The sequence below is a fragment of the Pelodiscus sinensis genome, chromosome 20 (assembly GCF_052426305.1).
Source record: "Pelodiscus sinensis isolate ZL-2025 chromosome 20, ASM5242630v1, whole genome shotgun sequence".
NCBI classification, from domain to species: domain Eukaryota; kingdom Metazoa; phylum Chordata; order Testudines; family Trionychidae; genus Pelodiscus; species Pelodiscus sinensis.
The window spans coordinates 20,591-41,607 of record NC_143071.1 but is presented as its reverse complement, the minus strand read 5'-3'; the positions used below and the strand labels follow the sequence as shown (position 1 = coordinate 41,607).

Here is a 21,017-nt window from a genome sequence, read left to right as displayed (position 1 = left end):
CGCGCAAGGGAGAGCTGTGGTGCGTCATGGCTGACTGACTCAGTGTTCTTGTAGAGGGCCCGATACAGAGGGCAGAGGGGGGAAAAGGGCTAAAGGATAGAATGCCCACAGCCACAGACCTTCGTGAGTGAGAGCTCACGCTGGGCTTATTTTGCCGCCGTTGTAGAGGAATCAGTGCGGGGCCGTGGGCGGAGAAGAAACCGTCCGAAATGGACTTGAGCTTCCTGGACGTGATTCTCCGGACACGTGAAGGGTCTTCAGCGTTCGGCCTTCCCGTGGCTCCGTGTGAGTAGGAGATGCGTGCTTTGAAATCTTCAAGCGTCCTGGCAGTAGGTTTCTTCTGAGGCGGAGAGCTGCTTGCTGGTGCACGGAGCCTGGTGGCTTGGGGACCGGTGAACGGGGAATTGGCGGTTCAACAGAGCGCGGATAGAGATTCAAGGCCTCCTTTCTCTCCGCGTTGCTGTAGTGGCAGCGGGAGGGGGTGGCCGATGGTGGGAGGCTGCGGTGCGATGCCGGGAGGAGAAGCGATGCCGCGTCCTTGCGGACTGAAACGCTAAGTTGTTTGGTTGGTTTTCCCTCTCTGCTGTGTTCGGTAGCGAGCGATAAGAAGTCAACCCTCCCGGAGTCCTCCTGGCCGGGTGATGCAACGGAAACGAGAACAGCGAGCTCGGGAGCTTGGTCGAAGCGAGGCGAGAACCGTCCGTCTGGGAGCCGAGCAGCCGTCGCTGACACGGAGATAAGTGTCGGGTCTGGAAATCTCTCGGCTTACGGCCCACTCGGCTCCAGGAAGGGAAGTCACGTTTGCTTAGACAGCGAGTCCGAGCGGAGGTTCCCGAGGTGCTTCCTTGGTGGTGGGAGAAACAGGGCTCCCGTTTGTCAGGGGGGCTGGTTTCTGTGGAACACGGTGTCCTTCTCAGCAGACGCTTGGCTGGAGGAAGAAGACGCAAGGTGGTAAGGTTTCTGGCTGCCTCTCATGGGTTTCTCTCTTGTTGCTCTCTCGTATTGGCCAATACGTTCTGTCTGTCTGTTTCTGTCTGTGTCTTTGTCCTTGCTCTGCTTCTGCCGTGTCCTTGTACAGCACACGTGCAGGCATTCCAGGTGAGCATCTCCACGGGTTAAGGGCTCAGGAGCCAACGGGAATTGTGCAGGTAAGCCAGTCGCGCAAGGGAGAGCGGTGGTGCGTCATGGCTGACTGACTCAGAGTTCTTGTAGAGGGCCCGATGCAGAGGGGGGAAAGGGCTAAAGGATAGAATACCCACAGCCACAGACCTTAGTGAGTGAGAGCTCACGCTGGGCTTATTTTGCCGCCCTTGTAGAGGAATCAGTGCGGGGCCGTGGGCGGAGAAGAAACCGTCCGAAATGGACTTGAGCTTCCTGGACGTGATTCTCCGGACACGTGAAGGGTCTTCAGCGTTCGGCCTTCCCGTGGCTCTGTGTGAGTAGGAGATGCGTGCTTTGAAATCTTCAAGCGTCCTGGCAGTAGGTTTCTTCTGAGGCGGAGAGCTTCTTGCTGGTGCACGGAGCCTGGTGGCTTGGGGACCGGTGAACGGGGAATTGGCGGTTCAACAGAGCGCGGATAGAGATTCAAGGCCTCCTTTCTCTCCGCGTTCCTGTAGTGGCAGCGGGAGGGGGTGGCCGATGGTGGGAGGCTGCGGTGCGATGGTGGGAGGAGAAGCGATGCCGCGTCCTTGCGGACTGAAACGCTAAGTTGTTTGGTTGGTTTTCCCTCTCTGCTGTGTTCGGTAGCGAGCGATAAGAAGTCAACCCTCCCGGAGTCCTCCCGGCCGGGTGATGCAACGGAAACGAGAACAGCGAGCTCGGGAGCTTGGTCGAAGCGAGGCGAGAACCGTCCGTCTGGGAGCCGAGCAGCCGTCGCTGACACGGAGATAAGTGTCGGGTCTGGAAATCTCTCGGCTTACGGCCCACTCGGCTCCAGGAAGGGAAGTCACGTTTGCTTAGACAGCGAGTCCGAGCGGAGGTTCCCGAGGTGCTTCCTTGGTGGTGGGAGAAACAGGGCTCCCGTTTGTCAGGGGGGCTGGTTTCTGTGGAACACGGTGTCCTTCTCAGCAGACGCTTGGCTGGAGGAAGAAGACGCAAGGTGGTAAGGTTTCTGGCTGCCTCTCATGGGTTTCTCTCTTGTTGCTCTCTCGTATTGGCCAATACGTTCAGTCTGTCTGTTTCTGTCTGTGTCTTTGTCCTTGCTCTGCTTCTGCCGTGTCCTTGTACAGCACACGTGCAGGCATTCCAGGTGAGCATCTCCACGGGTTAAGGGCTCAGGAGCCAACGGGAATTGTGCAGGTAAGCCAGTCGCGCAAGGGAGAGCGGTGGTGCGTCATGGCTGACTGACTCAGAGTTCTTGTAGAGGGCCCGATGCAGAGGGGGGAAAGGGCTAAAGGATAGAATGCCCACAGCCACAGACCTTAGTGAGTGAGAGCTCACGCTGGGCTTATTTTGCCACCCTTGTAGAGGAATCAGTGCGGGGCCGTGGGCGGAGAAGAAACCGTCCGAAATGGACTTGAGCTTCCTGGACGTGATTCTCCGGACACGTGAAGGGTCTTCAGCGTTTGGCCTTCCCGTGGCTCTGTGTGAGTAGGAGATGCGTGCTTTGAAATCTTCAAGCGTCCTGGCAGTAGGTTTCTTCTGAGGCGGAGAGCTTCTTGCTGGTGCACGGAGCCTGGTGGCTTGGGGACCGGTGAACGGGGAATTGGCGGTTCAACAGAGCGCGGATAGAGATTCAAGGCCTCCTTTCTCTCCGCGTTCCTGTAGTGGCAGCGGGAGGGGGTGGCCGATGGTGGGAGGCTGCGGTGCGATGGTGGGAGGAGAAGCGATGCCGCGTCCTTGCGGACTGAAACGCTAAGTTGTTTGGTTGGTTTTCCCTCTCTGCTGTGTTCGGTAGCGAGCGATAAGAAGTCAACCCTCCCGGAGTCCTCCCGGCCACGTGATGCAACGGAAACGAGAACAGCGAGCTCGGGAGCTTGGTCGAAGCGAGGCGAGAACCGTCCGTCTGGGAGCCGAGCAGCCGTCGCTGACACGGAGATAAGTGTCGGGTCTGGAAATCTCTCGGCTTACGGCCCACTCGGCTCCAGGAAGGGAAGTCACGTTTGCTTAGACAGCGAGTCCGAGCGGAGGTTCCCGAGGTGCTTCCTTGGTGGTGGGAGAAACAGGGCTCCCGTTTGTCAGGGGGGCTGGTTTCTGTGGAACACGGTGTCCTTCTCAGCAGACGCTTGGCTGGAGGAAGAAGACGCAAGGTGGTAAGGTTTCTGGCTGCCTCTCATGGGTTTCTCTCTTGTTGCTCTCTCGTATTGGCCAATACGTTCTGTCTGTCTGTTTCTGTCTGTGTCTTTGTCCTTGCTCTGCTTCTGCCGTGTCCTTGTACAGCACACGTGCAGGCATTCCAGGTGAGCATCTCCACGGGTTAAGGGCTCAGGAGCCAACGGGAATTGTGCAGGTAAGCCAGTCGCGCAAGGGAGAGCGGTGGTGCGTCATGGCTGACTGACTCAGTGTTCTTGTAGAGGGCCCGATACAGAGGGCAGAGGGGGGAAAAGGGCTAAAGGATAGAATGCCCACAGCCACAGACCTTCGTGAGTGAGAGCTCACGCTGGGCTTATTTTGCCGCCCTTGTAGAGGAATCAGTGCGGGGCCGTGGGCGGAGAAGAAACCGTCCGAGATGGACTTGAGCTTCCTGGACGTGATTCTCCGGACACGTGAAGGGTCTTCAGCGTTCGGCCTTCCCGTGGCTCCGTGTGAGTAGGAGATGCGTGCTTTGAAATCTTCAAGCGTCCTGGCAGTAGGTTTCTTCTGAGGCGGAGAGCTGCTTGCTGGTGCACGGAGCCTGGTGGCTTGGGGACCGGTGAACGGGGAATTGGCGGTTCAACAGAGCGCGGATAGAGATTCAAGGCCTCCTTTCTCTCCGCGTTGCTGTAGTGGCAGCGGGAGGGGGTGGCCGATGGTGGGAGGCTGCGGTGCGATGGTGGGAGGAGAAGCGATGCCGCGTCCTTGCGGACTGAAACGCTAAGTTGTTTGGTTGGTTTTCCCTCTCTGCTGTGTTCGGTAGCGAGCGATAAGAAGTCAACCCTCCCGGAGTCCTCCCGTCTGGGGATGGAACGGAAGCGAGAACAGCGAGCTCGGGAGCTTGGTCGAAGCGAGGCGAGAACCGTCCGTCTGGGAGCCGAGCAGCCGTCGCTGACACGGAGATAAGTGTCGGGTCTGGAAATCTCTCGGCTTACGGCCCACTCGGCTCCAGGAAGGGAAGTCACGTTTGCTTAGACAGCGAGTCCGAGCGGAGGTTCCCGAGGTGCTTCCTTGGTGGTGGGAGAAACAGGGCTCCCGTTTGTCAGGGGGGCTGGTTTCTGTGGAACACGGTGTCCTTCTCAGCAGACGCTTGGCTGGAGGAAGAAGACGCAAGGTGGTAAGGCTTCTGGCTGCCTCTCATGGGTTTCTCTCTTGTTGCTCTCTCGTATTGGCCAATACGTTCTGTCTGTCTGTTTCTGTCTGTGTCTTTGTCCTTGCTCTGCTTCTGCCGTGTCCTTGTACAGCACACGTGCAGGCATTCCAGGTGAGCATCTCCACGGGTTAAGAGCTCAGGAGCCAACGGGAATTGTGCAGGTAAGCCAGTCGCGCAAGGGAGAGCGGTGGTGCGTCATGGCTGACTGACTCAGAGTTCTTGTAGAGGGCCCGATGCAGAGGGGGGAAAGGGCTAAAGGATAGAATACCCACAGCCACAGACCTTAGTGAGTGAGAGCTCACGCTGGGCTTATTTTGCCGCCCTTGTAGAGGAATCAGTGCGGGGCCGTGGGCGGAGAAGAAACCGTCCGAAATGGACTTGAGCTTCCTGGACGTGATTCTCCGGACACGTGAAGGGTCTTCAGCGTTCGGCCTTCCCGTGGCTCTGTGTGAGTAGGAGATGCGTGCTTTGAAATCTTCAAGCGTCCTGGCAGTAGGTTTCTTCTGAGGCGGAGAGCTTCTTGCTGGTGCACGGAGCCTGGTGGCTTGGGGACCGGTGAACGGGGAATTGGCGGTTCAACAGAGCGCGGATAGAGATTCAAGGCCTCCTTTCTCTCCGCGTTCCTGTAGTGGCAGCGGGAGGGGGTGGCCGATGGTGGGAGGCTGCGGTGCGATGGTGGGAGGAGAAGCGATGCCGCGTCCTTGCGGACTGAAACGCTAAGTTGTTTGGTTGGTTTTCCCTCTCTGCTGTGTTCGGTAGCGAGCGATAAGAAGTCAACCCTCCCGGAGTCCTCCCGGCCACGTGATGCAACGGAAACGAGAACAGCGAGCTCGGGAGCTTGGTCGAAGCGAGGCGAGAACCGTCCGTCTGGGAGCCGAGCAGCCGTCGCTGACACGGAGATAAGTGTCGGGTCTGGAAATCTCTCGGCTTACGGCCCACTCGGCTCCAGGAAGGGAAGTCACGTTTGCTTAGACAGCGAGTCCGAGCGGAGGTTCCCGAGGTGCTTCCTTGGTGGTGGGAGAAACAGGGCTCCCGTTTGTCAGGGGGGCTGGTTTCTGTGGAACACGGTGTCCTTCTCAGCAGACGCTTGGCTGGAGGAAGAAGACGCAAGGTGGTAAGGTTTCTGGCTGCCTCTCATGGGTTTCTCTCTTGTTGCTCTCTCGTATTGGCCAATACGTTCTGTCTGTCTGTTTCTGTCTGTGTCTTTGTCCTTGCTCTGCTTCTGCCGTGTCCTTGTACAGCACACGTGCAGGCATTCCAGGTGAGCATCTCCACGGGTTAAGGGCTCAGGAGCCAACGGGAATTGTGCAGGTAAGCCAGTCGCGCAAGGGAGAGCGGTGGTGCGTCATGGCTGACTGACTCAGAGTTCTTGTAGAGGGCCCGATGCAGAGGGGGGAAAGGGCTAAAGGATAGAATGCCCACAGCCACAGACCTTAGTGAGTGAGAGCTCACGCTGGGCTTATTTTGCCACCCTTGTAGAGGAATCAGTGCGGGGCCGTGGGCGGAGAAGAAACCGTCCGAAATGGACTTGAGCTTCCTGGACGTGATTCTCCGGACACGTGAAGGGTCTTCAGCGTTCGGCCTTCCCGTGGCTCTGTGTGAGTAGGAGATGCGTGCTTTGAAATCTTCAAGCGTCCTGGCAGTAGGTTTCTTCTGAGGCGGAGAGCTTCTTGCTGGTGCACGGAGCCTGGTGGCTTGGGGACCGGTGAACGGGGAATTGGCGGTTCAACAGAGCGCGGATAGAGATTCAAGGCCTCCTTTCTCTCCGCGTTCCTGTAGTGGCAGCGGGAGGGGGTGGCCGATGGTGGGAGGCTGCGGTGCGATGGTGGGAGGAGAAGCGATGCCGCGTCCTTGCGGACTGAAACGCTAAGTTGTTTGGTTGGTTTTCCCTCTCTGCTGTGTTCGGTAGCGAGCGATAAGAAGTCAACCCTCCCGGAGTCCTCCCGGCCGGGTGATGCAACGGAAACGAGAACAGCGAGCTCGGGAGCTTGGTCGAAGCGAGGCGAGAACCGTCCGTCTGGGAGCCGAGCAGCCGTCGCTGACACGGAGATAAGTGTCGGGTCTGGAAATCTCTCGGCTTACGGCCCACTCGGCTCCAGGAAGGGAAGTCACGTTTGCTTAGACAGCGAGTCCGAGCGGAGGTTCCCGAGGTGCTTCCTTGGTGGTGGGAGAAACAGGGCTCCCGTTTGTCAGGGGGGCTGGTTTCTGTGGAACACGGTGTCCTTCTCAGCAGACGCTTGGCTGGAGGAAGAAGACGCAAGGTGGTAAGGTTTCTGGCTGCCTCTCATGGGTTTCTCTCTTGTTGCTCTCTCGTATTGGCCAATACGTTCTGTCTGTCTGTTTCTGTCTGTGTCTTTGTCCTTGCTCTGCTTCTGCCGTGTCCTTGTACAGCACACGTGCAGGCATTCCAGGTGAGCATCTCCACGGGTTAAGGGCTCAGGAGCCAACGGGAATTGTGCAGGTAAGCCAGTCGCGCAAGGGAGAGCGGTGGTGCGTCATGGCTGACTGACTCAGTGTTCTTGTAGAGGGCCCGATACAGAGGGCAGAGGGGGGAAAAGGGCTAAAGGATAGAATGCCCACAGCCACAGACCTTCGTGAGTGAGAGCTCACGCTGGGCTTATTTTGCCGCCCTTGTAGAGGAATCAGTGCGGGGCCGTGGGCGGAGAAGAAACCGTCCGAGATGGACTTGAGCTTCCTGGACGTGATTCTCCGGACACGTGAAGGGTCTTCAGCGTTCGGCCTTCCCGTGGCTCCGTGTGAGTAGGAGATGCGTGCTTTGAAATCTTCAAGCGTCCTGGCAGTAGGTTTCTTCTGAGGCGGAGAGCTGCTTGCTGGTGCACGGAGACTGGTGGCTTGGGGACCGGTGAACGGGGAATTGGCGGTTCAACAGAGCGCGGATAGAGATTCAAGGCCTCCTTTCTCTCCGCGTTGCTGTAGTGGCAGCGGGAGGGGGTGGCCGATGGTGGGAGGCTGCGGTGCGATGGTGGGAGGAGAAGCGATGCCGCGTCCTTGCGGACTGAAACGCTAAGTTGTTTGGTTGGTTTTCCCTCTCTGCTGTGTTCGGTAGCGAGCGATAAGAAGTCAACCCTCCCGGAGTCCTCCCGGCCGGGTGATGCAACGGAAACGAGAACAGCGAGCTCGGGAGCTTGGTCGAAGCGAGGCGAGAACCGTCCGTCTGGGAGCCGAGCAGCCGTCGCTGACACGGAGATAAGTGTCGGGTCTGGAAATCTCTCGGCTTACGGCCCACTCGGCTCCAGGAAGGGAAGTCACGTTTGCTTAGACAGCGAGTCCGAGCGGAGGTTCCCGAGGTGCTTCCTTGGTGGTGGGAGAAACAGGGCTCCCGTTTGTCAGGGGGGCTGGTTTCTGTGGAACACGGTGTCCTTCTCAGCAGACGCTTGGCTGGAGGAAGAAGACGCAAGGTGGTAAGGCTTCTGGCTGCCTCTCATGGGTTTCTCTCTTGTTGCTCTCTCGTATTGGCCAATACGTTCTGTCTGTCTGTTTCTGTCTGTGTCTTTGTCCTTGCTCTGCTTCTGCCGTGTCCTTGTACAGCACACGTGCAGGCATTCCAGGTGAGCATCTCCACGGGTTAAGGGCTCAGGAGCCAACGGGAATTGTGCAGGTAAGCCAGTCGCGCAAGGGAGAGCGGTGGTGCGTCATGGCTGACTGACTCAGTGTTCTTGTAGAGGGCCCGATACAGAGGGCAGAGGGGGGAAAAGGGCTAAAGGATAGAATGCCCACAGCCACAGACCTTCGTGAGTGAGAGCTCACGCTGGGCTTATTTTGCCGCCGTTGTAGAGGAATCAGTGCGGGGCCGTGGGCGGAGAAGAAACCGTCCGAAATGGACTTGAGCTTCCTGGACGTGATTCTCCGGACACGTGAAGGGTCTTCAGCGTTCGGCCTTCCCGTGGCTCCGTGTGAGTAGGAGATGCGTGCTTTGAAATCTTCAAGCGTCCTGGCAGTAGGTTTCTTCTGAGGCGGAGAGCTGCTTGCTGATGCACGGAGCCTGGTGGCTTGGGGACCGGTGAACGGGGAATTGGCGGTTCAACAGAGCGCGGATAGAGATTCAAGGCCTCCTTTCTCTCCGCGTTGCTGTAGTGGCCGCGGGAGGGGGTGGCCGATGGTGGGAGGCTGCGGTGCGATGGTGGGAGGAGAAGCGATGCCGCGTCCTTGCGGACTGAAACGCTAAGTTGTTTGGTTGGTTTTCCCTCTCTGCTGTGTTCGGTAGCGAGCGATAAGAAGTCAACCCTCCCGGAGTCCTCCCGTCTGGGGATGGAACGGAAGCGAGAACAGCGAGCTCGGGAGCTTGGTCGAAGCGAGGCGAGAACCGTCCGTCTGGGAGCCGAGCAGCCGTCGCTGACACGGAGATAAGTGTCGGGTCTGGAAATCTCTCGGCTTACGGCCCACTCGGCTCCAGGAAGGGAAGTCACGTTTGCTTAGACAGCGAGTCCGAGCGGAGGTTCCCGAGGTGCTTCCTTGGTGGTGGGAGAAACAGGGCTCCCGTTTGTCAGGGGGGCTGGTTTCTGTGGAACACGGTGTCCTTCTCAGCAGACGCTTGGCTGGAGCAAGAAGACGCAAGGTGGTAAGGTTTCTGGCTGCCTCTCATGGGTTTCTCTCTTGTTGCTCTCTCGTATTGGCCAATACGTTCTGTCTGTCTGTTTCTGTCTGTGTCTTTGTCCTTGCTCTGCTTCTGCCGTGTCCTTGTACAGCACACGTGCAGGCATTCCAGGTGAGCATCTCCACGGGTTAAGGGCTCAGGAGCCAACGGGAATTGTGCAGGTAAGCCAGTCGCGCAAGGGAGAGCGGTGGTGCGTCATGGCTGACTGACTCAGTGTTCTTGTAGAGGGCCCGATACAGAGGGCAGAGGGGGGAAAAGGGCTAAAGGATAGAATGCCCACAGCCACAGACCTTCGTGAGTGAGAGCTCATGCTGGGCTTATTTTGCCGCCCTTGTAGAGGAATCAGTGCGGGGCCGTGGGCGGAGAAGAAACCGTCCGAGATGGACTTGAGCTTCCTGGACGTGATTCTCCAGACACGTGAAGGGTCTTCAGCGTTCGGCCTTCCCGTGGCTCCGTGTGAGTAGGAGATGCGTGCTTTGAAATCTTCAAGCGTCCTGGCAGTAGGTTTCTTCTGAGGCGGAGAGCTGCTTGCTGGTGCACGGAGACTGGTGGCTTGGGGACCGGTGAACGGGGAATTGGCGGTTCAACAGAGCGCGGATAGAGATTCAAGGCCGCCTTTCTCTCCGCGTTGCTGTAATGGCAGCGGGAGGGGGTGGCCGATGGTGGGAGGCTGCGGTGCGATGGTGGGAGGAGAAGCGATGCCGCGTCCTTGCGGACTGAAACGCTAAGTTGTTTGGTTGGTTTTCCCTCTCTGCTGTGTTCGGTAGCGAGCGATAAGAAGTCAACCCTCCCGGAGTCCTCCCGGCCGGGTGATGCAACGGAAACGAGAACAGCGAGCTCGGGAGCTTGGTCGAAGCGAGGCGAGAACCGTCCGTCTGGGAGCCGAGCAGCCGTCGCTGACACGGAGATAAGTGTCGGGTCTGGAAATCTCTCGGCTTACGGCCCACTCGGCTCCAGGAAGGGAAGTCACGTTTGCTTAGACAGCGAGTCCGAGCGGAGGTTCCCGAGGTGCTTCCTTGGTGGTGGGAGAAACAGGGCTCCCGTTTGTCAGGGGGGCTGGTTTCTGTGGAACACGGTGTCCTTCTCAGCAGACGCTTGGCTGGAGGAAGAAGACGCAAGGTGGTAAGGTTTCTGGCTGCCTCTCATGGGTTTCTCTCTTGTTGCTCTCTCGTATTGGCCAATACGTTCTGTCTGTCTGTTTCTGTCTGTGTCTTTGTCCTTGCTCTGCTTCTGCCGTGTCCTTGTACAGCACACGTGCAGGCATTCCAGGTGAGCATCTCCACGGGTTAAGGGCTCAGGAGCCAACGGGAATTGTGCAGGTAAGCCAGTCGCGCAAGGGAGAGCGGTGGTGCGTCATGGCTGACTGACTCAGTGTTCTTGTAGAGGGCCCGATACAGAGGGCAGAGGGGGGAAAAGGGCTAAAGGATAGAATGCCCACAGCCACAGACCTTCGTGAGTGAGAGCTCACGCTGGGCTTATTTTGCCGCCCTTGTAGAGGAATCAGTGCGGGGCCGTGGGCGGAGAAGAAACCGTCCGAGATGGACTTGAGCTTCCTGGACGTGATTCTCCGGACACGTGAAGGGTCTTCAGCGTTCGGCCTTCCCGTGGCTCCGTGTGAGTAGGAGATGCGTGCTTTGAAATCTTCAAGCGTCCTGGCAGTAGGTTTCTTCTGAGGCGGAGAGCTGCTTGCTGGTGCACGGAGCCTGGTGGCTTGGGGACCGGTGAACGGGGAATTGGCGGTTCAACAGAGCGCGGATAGAGATTCAAGGCCGCCTTTCTCTCCGCGTTGCTGTAGTGGCAGTGGGAGGGGGTGGCCGATGGTGGGAGGCTGCGGTGCGATGGTGGGAGGAGAAGCGATGCCGCGTCCTTGCGGACTGAAACGCTAAGTTGTTTGGTTGGTTTTCCCTCTCTGCTGTGTTCGGTAGCGAGCGATAAGAAGTCAACCCTCCCGGAGTCCTCCCGGCCGGGTGATGCAACGGAAACGAGAACAGCGAGCTCGGGAGCTTGGTCGAAGCGAGGCGAGAACCGTCCGTCTGGGAGCCGAGCAGCCGTCGCTGACACGGAGATAAGTGTCGGGTCTGGAAATCTCTCGGCTTACGGCCCACTCGGCTCCAGGAAGGGAAGTCACGTTTGCTTAGACAGCGAGTCCGAGCGGAGGTTCCCGAGGTGCTTCCTTGGTGGTGGGAGAAACAGGGCTCCCGTTTGTCAGGGGGGCTGGTTTCTGTGGAACACGGTGTCCTTCTCAGCAGACGCTTGGCTGGAGGAAGAAGACGCAAGGTGGTAAGGCTTCTGGCTGCCTCTCATGGGTTTCTCTCTTGTTGCTCTCTCGTATTGGCCAATACGTTCTGTCTGTCTGTTTCTGTCTGTGTCTTTGTCCTTGCTCTGCTTCTGCCGTGTCCTTGTACAGCACACGTGCAGGCATTCCAGGTGAGCATCTCCACGGGTTAAGGGCTCAGGAGCCAACGGGAATTGTGCAGGTAAGCCAGTCGCGCAAGGGAGAGCGGTGGTGCGTCATGGCTGACTGACTCAGAGTTCTTGTAGAGGGCCCGATGCAGAGGGGGGAAAGGGCTAAAGGATAGAATACCCACAGCCACAGACCTTAGTGAGTGAGAGCTCACGCTGGGCTTATTTTGCCGCCCTTGTAGAGGAATCAGTGCGGGGCCGTGGGCGGAGAAGAAACCGTCCGAAATGGACTTGAGCTTCCTGGACGTGATTCTCCGGACACGTGAAGGGTCTTCAGCGTTCGGCCTTCCCGTGGCTCTGTGTGAGTAGGAGATGCGTGCTTTGAAATCTTCAAGCGTCCTGGCAGTAGGTTTCTTCTGAGGCGGAGAGCTTCTTGCTGGTGCACGGAGCCTGGTGGCTTGGGGACCGGTGAACGGGGAATTGGCGGTTCAACAGAGCGCGGATAGAGATTCAAGGCCTCCTTTCTCTCCGCGTTCCTGTAGTGGCAGCGGGAGGGGGTGGCCGATGGTGGGAGGCTGCGGTGCGATGGTGGGAGGAGAAGCGATGCCGCGTCCTTGCGGACTGAAACGCTAAGTTGTTTGGTTGGTTTTCCCTCTCTGCTGTGTTCGGTAGCGAGCGATAAGAAGTCAACCCTCCCGGAGTCCTCCCGGCCGGGTGATGCAACGGAAACGAGAACAGCGAGCTCGGGAGCTTGGTCGAAGCGAGGCGAGAACCGTCCGTCTGGGAGCCGAGCAGCCGTCGCTGACACGGAGATAATTGTCGGGTCTGGAAATCTCTCGGCTTACGGCCCACTCGGCTCCAGGAAGGGAAGTCACGTTTGCTTAGACAGCGAGTCTGAGCGGAGGTTCCCGAGGTGCTTCCTTGGTGGTGGGAGAAACAGGGCTCCCGTTTGTCAGGGGGGCTGGTTTCTGTGGAACACGGTGTCCTTCTCAGCAGACGCTTGGCTGGAGGAAGAAGACGCAAGGTGGTAAGGTTTCTGGCTGCCTCTCATGGGTTTCTCTCTTGTTGCTCTCTCGTATTGGCCAATACGTTCTGTCTGTCTGTTTCTGTCTGTGTCTTTGTCCTTGCTCTGCTTCTGCCGTGTCCTTGTACAGCACACGTGCAGGCATTCCAGGTGAGCATCTCCACGGGTTAAGGGCTCAGGAGCCAACGGGAATTGTGCAGGTAAGCCAGTCGCGCAAGGGAGAGCGGTGGTGCGTCATGGCTGACTGACTCAGTGTTCTTGTAGAGGGCCCGATACAGAGGGCAGAGGGGGGAAAAGGGCTAAAGGATAGAATGCCCACAGCCACAGACCTTCGTGAGTGAGAGCTCACGCTGGGCTTATTTTGCCGCCCTTGTAGAGGAATCAGTGCGGGGCCGTGGGCGGAGAAGAAACCGTCCGAGATGGACTTGAGCTTCCTGGACGTGATTCTCCGGACACGTGAAGGGTCTTCAGCGTTCGGCCTTCCCGTGGCTCCGTGTGAGTAGGAGATGCGTGCTTTGAAATCTTCAAGCGTCCTGGCAGTAGGTTTCTTCTGAGGCGGAGAGCTGCTTGCTGGTGCACGGAGCCTGGTGGCTTGGGGACCGGTGAACGGGGAATTGGCGGTTCAACAGAGCGCGGATAGAGATTCAAGGCCGCCTTTCTCTCCGCGTTGCTGTAGTGGCAGTGGGAGGGGGTGGCCGATGGTGGGAGGCTGCGGTGCGATGGTGGGAGGAGAAGCGATGCCGCGTCCTTGCGGACTGAAACGCTAAGTTGTTTGGTTGGTTTTCCCTCTCTGCTGTGTTCGGTAGCGAGCGATAAGAAGTCAACCCTCCCGGAGTCCTCCCGGCCGGGTGATGCAACGGAAACGAGAACAGCGAGCTCGGGAGCTTGGTCGAAGCGAGGCGAGAACCGTCCGTCTGGGAGCCGAGCAGCCGTCGCTGACACGGAGATAAGTGTCGGGTCTGGAAATCTCTCGGCTTACGGCCCACTCGGCTCCAGGAAGGGAAGTCACGTTTGCTTAGACAGCGAGTCCGAGCGGAGGTTCCCGAGGTGCTTCCTTGGTGGTGGGAGAAACAGGGCTCCCGTTTGTCAGGGGGGCTGGTTTCTGTGGAACACGGTGTCCTTCTCAGCAGACGCTTGGCTGGAGGAAGAAGACGCAAGGTGGTAAGGCTTCTGGCTGCCTCTCATGGGTTTCTCTCTTGTTGCTCTCTCGTATTGGCCAATACGTTCTGTCTGTCTGTTTCTGTCTGTGTCTTTGTCCTTGCTCTGCTTCTGCCGTGTCCTTGTACAGCACACGTGCAGGCATTCCAGGTGAGCATCTCCACGGGTTAAGGGCTCAGGAGCCAACGGGAATTGTGCAGGTAAGCCAGTCGCGCAAGGGAGAGCGGTGGTGCGTCATGGCTGACTGACTCAGAGTTCTTGTAGAGGGCCCGATGCAGAGGGGGGAAAGGGCTAAAGGATAGAATACCCACAGCCACAGACCTTAGTGAGTGAGAGCTCACGCTGGGCTTATTTTGCCGCCCTTGTAGAGGAATCAGTGCGGGGCCGTGGGCGGAGAAGAAACCGTCCGAAATGGACTTGAGCTTCCTGGACGTGATTCTCCGGACACGTGAAGGGTCTTCAGCGTTCGGCCTTCCCGTGGCTCTGTGTGAGTAGGAGATGCGTGCTTTGAAATCTTCAAGCGTCCTGGCAGTAGGTTTCTTCTGAGGCGGAGAGCTTCTTGCTGGTGCACGGAGCCTGGTGGCTTGGGGACCGGTGAACGGGGAATTGGCGGTTCAACAGAGCGCGGATAGAGATTCAAGGCCTCCTTTCTCTCCGCGTTCCTGTAGTGGCAGCGGGAGGGGGTGGCCGATGGTGGGAGGCTGCGGTGCGATGGTGGGAGGAGAAGCGATGCCGCGTCCTTGCGGACTGAAACGCTAAGTTGTTTGGTTGGTTTTCCCTCTCTGCTGTGTTCGGTAGCGAGCGATAAGAAGTCAACCCTCCCGGAGTCCTCCCGGCCGGGTGATGCAACGGAAACGAGAACAGCGAGCTCGGGAGCTTGGTCGAAGCGAGGCGAGAACCGTCCGTCTGGGAGCCGAGCAGCCGTCGCTGACACGGAGATAAGTGTCGGGTCTGGAAATCTCTCGGCTTACGGCCCACTCGGCTCCAGGAAGGGAAGTCACGTTTGCTTAGACAGCGAGTCTGAGCGGAGGTTCCCGAGGTGCTTCCTTGGTGGTGGGAGAAACAGGGCTCCCGTTTGTCAGGGGGGCTGGTTTCTGTGGAACACGGTGTCCTTCTCAGCAGACGCTTGGCTGGAGGAAGAAGACGCAAGGTGGTAAGGTTTCTGGCTGCCTCTCATGGGTTTCTCTCTTGTTGCTCTCTCGTATTGGCCAATACGTTCTGTCTGTCTGTTTCTGTCTTTGACCTTGCTCTGCTTCTGCCGTGTCCTTGTACAGCACACGTGCAGGCATTCCAGGTGAGCATCTCCCAAATTTTAGGGAATATCCACTGCCACCACCCAAGTAGTCCAAGAAAACTAGGGATGAGATCACTTGGGAAACCTCCTCCTTAAAACCTCAGGGGTACCTCAAGCTCTTTGTCCCCTCCAAGCTTGAAAAAGAAAAGAGAAAAACAAGCTGCAGTCTGTGGTAGCTGACTCCCAGTCAGTCAGACAGACAGAGAGCTTACAGATAAAACTAGGACACCAAAATAAACCTATAGCAGCTTAATTAGAAAAGAAAACAAACTTTTTATTATCAAAACAATACTACCGTTGCAAGTATAGTTAAGGTGGCTAGATGGTAAGGGCTACCAATTTGTATACTCAGAGGCTGTGTCTACACTGGCCAGTTATTCCGGAAAATCAGCCGCTTTTCCGGAATAACTTGCCAGCTGTCTACACTGGCCGCTTGCTTTTCTGGAAAAGCACTGACGATCTCATGTAAGATTGTCAGTGTTCTTGCGGAAGTACTATGCTGCTCCCGTTCGGGCAAAAGTTCTTTTGCGCAAAAGGGCCAGTATAGATAGCTCAGCTTTGTTTTCCGCAAAAAAGCCCCGATCGCCAAAATGGCGATCGGGGCTTTTTTGCGGAAAAGCACGTCTAGATTGGCACGGACACTTTTCCGCAAAAAGTGCTTTTGTGGAAAAGTGTCCGTGCCGATCTAGACGCTCTTTTCCGAAAATGCTTTTAACAGAAAACTTTTCCATTAAAACCATTTCCGGAAAATCATGCTGGTCTAGACGTAGCCAGAGACAATTCCGTGGGTTAGAAAGCTTCATTACAAAAGAGAAAAAAAAACTTTTAACATCAATTTGAAATTGCCGAACCATAAAACTATTAAAAACCTGATAGATTAATTAAACTTTGCCCTACTTACATATTGTGAAAAGACTTTTCTTAGAGTGAGACGGCCTCACAGATCCCTGTTACCTGGAAGAACCCACTCTGCCTCAGACAGAGGAGGAAAAAGTTAAAAATTCCTTTGTTCCCAGTTTGAAATCCCTACCTGCATTGTTATTGGCTGACCAAATATCTGGCTAGGATACCCCCTTAACCATGAGGGCTGACCAGCAGCCTGGTGGCTATGACAGGGAGAGTAGGAATGAGTGTTATGCTTTTGGGATCTGCATTTGGACCACTGCTATTAAACGTCTCACAAATGTTCTTGAAAAATGAGAGACTAAAGGGATAAATAGTGACTAAATCAAAGTAGGGATGTTAAATGCAGTTAATTGACTAGTTGAGTAGTCTATGGAATTTCCATCGACTGCTCAACTAGTCGATAGGCACTTCCCCATTCCTCCTTTGAAAAGTACAAGAGCACAGCAGGGACTCTTGTGCATTTCAAAGTAATGGAGCTTGGGTTCGGCTGGGGACTCTGAGTCCCCCACTGACCCCAGGCTCCATGCCGTGCTGCATGCCATGAGGAGCCCTGGGTCATGCCGTGTGGAACCTGGGGCTAGCTGGGGAAATGCCACGCAGAGCTGGGGATCAGCTGGGGAGTTCTCAGCTGACCCCGGGTTCCATGACTGCCCCTTTAAACGCGTGGAGGTGGCTTTTCAAAGGGGCAGCTGCCGCACAGCTGATCTCCAGCTCAGCCATGCAGTGCTGCCACTTAGAAAGCGGGGGCGGGGGGGAAGGAGTACTCCTATCTCATAGAGGCAGCAACGTGGGGGGAATCGACTAGCTGACTAGTCAACAGACTACCCCCATAAGCAAATGCTTATGGGATAGTTGACTCGTCTTTAACATCCCTAATCCAAAGCTGGTAGGAACGAGTTAAAAAGGGATCTCACAAAACTGGACGTTTGGGCAACACAAGGGCATATGAATCCATGTTAGCCAACACAACAGAAAAAAGAGAGGAAGCGGTATGTGAGGTGTGTTTGCATTCTTACTGGCTTGGACTCGAGTGCATGGAAGATGAGCGGGTCTCTTGGTATAATCCTGATGTCAGCGGGGAGCTACAGCCAACCGACCCATCGGTGTTCAGTCCGTGTCTTGTAGCGGAACAGCCATGTTATAGAAAGGGTTGGAGAGGGAGGCAGGTACTGGACAGTCTCATGCAGTTGTAGCATTGTTGGCAGTGATAGTTCTTCCATGGGTTATTTGCTGTTCTTGCAGAGGCCTGCTGTAGGCAATCGGAGCCACTCTGGAGATCCAGCTAGATGAGCATCTGCCTGAAGTGAGTCTGAGTCACCTGTTGTTCCTATTGACAGTGGAGCTGAGGAGCTCTCTCATGAGGGTGTAGGAGCTGGTGTATGTTTTGTGAAATTATCTTCAGCCAGTGTCTGTGCAGCGAGGTGCCTCCTTGCGAGCAGAGAGATGCTTGTGATTTCCATGGGACGGATCCTGGGGAAGCCAGAGCTCTGCCTGTGGCTGGTAATTGTCTGGGATTGTCCTTTCCTCTCCGTAAGTAGCTGCACGTGGGTCGCCGTCCTTCAAATACAACGATGTGGAGGAAGGGAGGGACGATAAACTACAGAGCATCTGTCTGTGTAATCACTGGACATCATCACATTGTTCTCCAGTTGCTTGCTCAATCATCACGTCCCTCAGAGGACCAGAGTATTCTGGGTAGGGTGTGAGTATAGTGGACTGAGGGTGTGGTGAGGTGGAGATGGTCGTAGTTTCTTATAAATTATGAGCATTTTAGGACCTGGATAGGCCAGAGAGGAATAAAGAAGGGGTCTCCAGTGACCAGCAGTTAGGTGATGCACATGTTTATGTCTGTGTTTTGACCACTAGTGGTGGTCGAGTTTACAAGTCTCCTCTCGTTCTCTTTTCAGTTCTCAGTGGCATTGGATTCATGAAAGAATGGCTGACTTGTGGCAGAGACTAAAGCCTTGAGCCCATCACTAGGGCTGGAAGCCAGCTAGCGCAATGTAAACTAAGAGCAAATGGAAATTTGCAGTTTTCCCTCAGTACTTATGTCAGAATAAGCTAAGTGTGTAACGTAGACATTATTCCAAATAACTTTAAAAGATTCAAGGTATAACTACTTTGAAATAGAACATCCAAACTACAGGGAAGCCTTGAAATCAGTCGGAGTCAGGCTCCCCTAATGTTGACGTACTACATTGATTTAGAGCCGTGGTCCCCAACACGGTGCCCGTGGGCGCCATGGCGCCCGCGGGGGCATTTCAATGCGCCCGCCAGGTGCTCGGGGCTGGCCTGGCCCCGGGCACATGGTGCACGGGCGCTTGCGGGGGGAGCGTCGGGCGCACGGCACTCGGCGGGGGGGAGTGCCGGGCGCACGGCACTCGGCGGGGGCGGGTGCCGGGCGCACGGCACTCGGCGGGGGGGGGGAGCGCCGGCCCCGGGCGCGCGGCCCTTGGAGGGGGCCCTGCCCCCAGGCACGCAGCTGGGGGGGCCCGCCCCCGGGCGCGTGGCAAGGGGGGGCCCGCCCCCGGGCATGCGGCAAGGGGGGGCCCGCCCCCGGGCGTGCTAGTGTCCCCGCCCCCTGGCGCCCGGCGGGCAAATGGCCACGCCCCTTGGTGCCCGACAACCTCAAAAGGTTGAGGTCCACTGATTTAGAGTCTCAGGAAGCACTGGGGAGTCATTACTTTGAATGACTCTGGGGAGTAGTTATTTCTAAATAAGAACAGCCGAGCATATATACTGAAGACATTTCAAAATAACAATTTCTAAATGAGGGTTATTCCTCATCACAAACAGGAGTCATTAGCCTGTTATTTCATAACTCCTAACTGCCTAGTGTAAAAATGCCACAACAGAGCAACAGTGATACTCGATGGCCACTTTTGGCAATGCATGCACAATTCTGTAATGCAGCAACTCTGACACTCGGGGTGTGTCTAGACTACAGGGATTGTTTGAAAAATGTGTACCTGCGTCTAGACGGCCGCCGCGTTCTGTCGACAGTAAATCAACAGAATGCAGCGGTTTGTCGACAGCGGTAAATCTCGTGTCACATTACCGAATTGGAGGGAAGCAGCCAGATCGCTGCTGCACCCCTAGGTGGGGGTGTTGGCCCCAGAAATTGGTATAAAAGGGAGCCATGTGGGGTATTGAATGGGAGCTTATTGTTTGCTGATCTTATGCACGCTATTTATGTGAGTGTATAATGTCTGTGTGTGTAGGTAGGAATCTGTAATCTGTGTGGAAGCTGAATATTTCTCTGAATGTGGTTAAGCATTGCTATGGACAGGCTGATTAGCCAGGCCCTGTAGGACAATGGCACTTGATGGGCCAAGGACACACCCAAAGAATGGGGGCTGTCACCTGAGAGCAGCCAGCAGGAAACACGGAGATTGGCCTCTGACCAGGTGACCTGCTGCATATAAGAAGGAGCCAGGAAGGAGGTATAAAGAGGCCATGTGGTCGATGCCATTTGGTTCTCAGCTCAGCACTTCATCCCAGAGGCAGCAGTGCAGGGATCGAAGAGCCCGGAAGACCTGTGAACCCATCCTGATCTTAGGATGCGCAATAAGAACTTTTAAACCAGCAGCTGTAACATCTCTGCTAGAGCCTGCATCGAGGGCTGGGAGATTCGGTGCATGTAACGTACTATTCTTTAACAACCTTACTCTCATGCTTTTCTTTATTGTAATAATAATAAACCTTTAGATATAGATTCTAAAGGATTGGCCCAGCGTAATTTGTGGGTAAGGTCCAGAGGGTAAATTGACCAGGGATCTGTGGCTGGTTTTTTGGAACCGGACAGAACTTGTTCGGGGTAGGTGGGATTGGGTGCTAGGACCCCCCCACCTGTGTATAGGCCCGGGGCCATCTGGGGCACGGATATTGCTGGGGTGTCGGAGGGGTTTTGCTCAGGAGGCTTCAGGCAGGTTGCTGAAGCGCTCTGTGGGACTGGTTTGTGGCCTGTTTGGAGAGGTCACCAGTCTGGGGGCTGTAAGGAGCCCCGGATTTGAGCAATTCGCCCTGAGCGGACGCCCTCAGCTATGCCCAGACACGGCCCGGTCCGTCACATCTCGTTTTAGGTTTTATGAGGAATAACACTATTTTTGACAGAGATCTGTCAAAAAAAGGGAAGTGTGGACGCGGGGAAGATTTTTTTGTCGAAAATAAAGGCTTCCGGGTAGAAGCCCTGGTGGACACTCCTGCCAGACCTTTCATCTCTATTGTTCCTGCCCAGACAACTTTGGGCACCGGGGAGGGAACATCAGGTGAGTGCTGTGAGGGTCCAACACACACAGGGCAGGGGAGACGGGAGCAAAGTGGATGGTGCAGTACTGTGACATGTCATGCTGATCACATCCTGGGGGGAGGGGGGCACACACATGGCCGACCTCAGGGAGGGCCGTCCTTCCCCTGCACCCGCATGGCTGCAAGGAACCACCTGCTCCTACAGACACTGATGCCAGGTACAGGCAGGGGTTTGGGACCCTGGGAATTGCCACACAGCTTCAGGCCTCTTAGCAACCTGCGGGAACCCCAACTGTGGCCTGGCACTTGTCTGTGCTGCTTGGCCATGGGGTGGGGGGAGGGAGGGCAGGATGGCAGCCTGCACACTGTCTGGGCTTCAGGGAGGCCGTGGCTGCTGTTCAGTGTTGCTGAGACCACATGAGCATCTGCTGATCCTAGAGGACAGGCACTGATTGCTGAGGAGGACATGCCGTCTCTCAGGGAAAGTGTGAGCATGCATGACTGATGACTTTTCCCTCTTGTCCTCCACATCCAGACCAGCTGTCCAGGAGGGTGGGGGGCCACACCTCTCCCACCTCCCAGATGGCTGCAGGAAACCCATCGGCACTGGTGCACGTATTTGGACCTGGTGCGCCAGCACATCTCGGCCCTGCAAGGGATGCAGGAGACATTTAATCAGAGGATGCAGGCAGAGTGGCGCAGTCGCTTGCTGGACGAGTTTGTGCAGCAGCTATGGGAGAAAAATCCAATAACTCCAATTGTGTCTAAGGGGGGACTGTGCAGGAAATCAAAACTCTCTAAAAGAAAACTGCTGTAAGGGTTAAAAGTTTTCCAGGCCTCTCTCCCTGTAACAGAGAGAAATCATCTTAACTCTAATCAAGACCCTTACAATGCCTATCTCAAGTTCATGGAGACTCCTAGTCTG

General features: G+C 56.1%; 2 long non-coding RNA genes across 3 annotated transcripts; both read left to right on the top strand.

Annotated features, from left to right (window-relative positions):
• Window positions 1-619: 619 nt before the first annotated feature.
• LOC149521930 (uncharacterized) lies at window positions 620-8,363 on the top strand. Its single transcript, XR_016347531.1, has 5 exons — window positions 620-1,435; window positions 1,747-3,743; window positions 4,055-6,042; window positions 6,354-7,200; window positions 7,512-8,363. It is a non-coding gene; the product is annotated as an uncharacterized LOC149521930 (long non-coding RNA).
• Window positions 8,364-9,735: 1,372 nt separating this feature from the next.
• On the top strand, window positions 9,736-20,138 carry LOC142825866 (uncharacterized). Of its 2 annotated transcripts, none has more exons than XR_016347535.1 (6): window positions 9,736-10,673; window positions 10,985-11,823; window positions 12,135-12,981; window positions 13,293-14,131; window positions 14,443-17,344; window positions 17,752-20,138. It is a non-coding gene; the product is annotated as an uncharacterized LOC142825866 (long non-coding RNA). The 2 variants fall into 2 exon arrangements; XR_016347536.1 differs by having other exon boundaries at window positions 9,740-10,673; window positions 14,443-14,797; window positions 17,087-20,136.
• The last annotated feature ends 879 nt before the right edge of the window (window positions 20,139-21,017 follow it).